Consider the following 2,176-nt stretch of genomic DNA (forward strand, 5'->3'; position numbering starts at 1 on the left):
ACAAAAATACCAAGATTACTTCTTGGTTGGGATTTCTACAAGTTCTGCAGAAGCGTTTTGAACAAACAGAGATCGAGGATTATTAATTAAGAAAAATGCTGCAAAAGGGTCTGTGGTGGAATATCAGGAAGAATTTGAAATTTTACCCAATGGGTTAGGTGAACTTTCTGATTCCTTCTCGCCACCTACGTTATCTACACACAGGAGATTCTGCAACTCACACTAAACCTATTATGGCTAGTGATGAGAGCGACATTTGTGGCCAGAAAGAGACTCAACAAGTCAAAATCATGGTTGCAACAGAAGCTGTTCAAGGAGTTATATTTGGGGCATTCCCTCGTCATGGAAGGAAAATAATTTCAGTGTTTGGGCAGGCGCAAAATAGTTCAAGATCAAGAGTATTCCAAGCTTCCAAGAGAATGCATGTGCTTCATATTACACAGAACATGATTGGAAAAGGTGGTCATGCTGAAGTCTAGAAAGGACGTTTACCTGATTGTCAAGTTGTAGCAGTAAAAAGGCTAATGAAGAACGAAAAGGAAGTTGAGGACAGAGCTGGTGATTTCTTGACAGAACATAGGATTATTGCTCACATAAATCACACATATGCAACATGCCTTATTGGGTTTGGAATTGATTGTGACTTCTACTTTGTTCTATAATTAGCCCCATATGGAAGCCTTACCTCTTTGCTTATTTGTTTTGAATGCTTGAAGTGGTAGATAAGGTTCAAGGTAGCTATTAAGGTAGCAAAAGGATTGTAATATCTCCATCATAATTTTCCAAGAAAAATCATTCACAGAGACATCAAAGCCTCAAACATATTACTCAACAATAATAATGAAGCTGAGATTTCAGACTTCAGATTGGCAAAGTGGCTTCCAGATAAGAGGGCCCACCAAGTCGTCTTCCCAATAGAAGGAACATTCGAATATTTAGTTCCAGAGTACTTTATGCATAAACTTATGGATGGAAAGACTGATATTTTAGCATTTGGGGTTTTGTTATTGGAGCTCATAACAAGCCATCATGCAGTTGATTCAAATAGCAGGGAAAGTCTTGTTATCTGGAGCTGGGAGAAACCCATTGATTGTCATAGCCTTGGACAAGGATTGATGCCCTCTAATTTTAAGGTACGAGCAATTTCCCATAATTCTACAGCTGAAGATGTCTTGGATCTTGATTTTGGTGAAACTACAATTGGTCATGTTCCATCGGTTGATTTTTAATATTGGTGGATTATATTGTTGCAAGCATATAGGAAATGCACTATAAATTTATATGTGCAAGAGAAAGTTGATCTGCAAACTCGAATCAATGAAATGTACAGAGACAACAAGGAGGAATATTTGTTTGATGCTATTAACAAATTCAATATATGTTCAGATCAAATTCCTTTATGGTTACTAGAATTTATAAATAAAAGAGCCTATTTTCCTACCTTCAAAAAAGGAGGCTATTTGATTGGAAACCTACAACCAACTCATGTGGACTTCCATTTTTTCCCTCTTGGAAAATTATGGTCCATTGTAAGTCGGTTGACTACTGCAGATCAATCACATGCAATTTTAGGCTTTATTGAAGGGAAATGGGCAGATTTAGTAGCCAACTTGTCATTCAAAATATGTTATCCTGCTCTTAAAGGCCAGCAATGGTAGATTATAACAAGAAGTGAACCCAAAAACACTCCATGGTCCTACCTCAATACAGACTTGTGGCAAACTTTAATCTGGAAGCTTAGTGTCACATGCATTAAGATGAATAGACCAAATATTGCCTCAAAGGTTGTTGTTGAGATGGAATATGTGCAGTATTGTTTGGTGATAGATCCACATGCTGCAACTACATCACAAATGAGTTTACATTCTTTCTTTGGGTTTTTAGTGGCTCCATGTTATACTGATTGTATGGGTAAATTTTAGCTAGTACTCATGTTATGTGGGCCTTGTTGAATGAATTTCATCACCTGTATCAATTCTCCAACCTTGAGGACAAGGTTGTTTTTAATGGGGAGGGTATTGATATGAGCAAGGGGCAAGAAAGACAAATTATAGATAAGGGGTAGTAAATAATCCAATGGTTGAGAATAAATCTGAATTTGTCGTAACAAAATTACCGTTAGTTGATGTATAAAGGGGGGGAAAGGGAATTGTGTAAAGGGTGTCTAAAATTCTAA

General features: G+C 37.0%; 1 pseudogene; it reads left to right on the forward strand.

Annotated features, from left to right (window-relative positions):
• Nucleotides 1–233: 233 nt before the first annotated feature.
• On the forward strand, nucleotides 234–1,922 carry LOC133294338 (receptor-like serine/threonine-protein kinase At1g78530; annotated as a pseudogene).
• Nucleotides 1,923–2,176: the final 254 nt, after the last annotated feature.

Source organism: Gastrolobium bilobum, unplaced genomic scaffold (genome assembly GCF_033153095.1).
Source record: "Gastrolobium bilobum isolate Gb01-03AN ecotype WA unplaced genomic scaffold, APGP_CSIRO_Gbil_v1 utg8213, whole genome shotgun sequence".
Classification (NCBI taxonomy): domain Eukaryota; kingdom Viridiplantae; phylum Streptophyta; class Magnoliopsida; order Fabales; family Fabaceae; genus Gastrolobium; species Gastrolobium bilobum.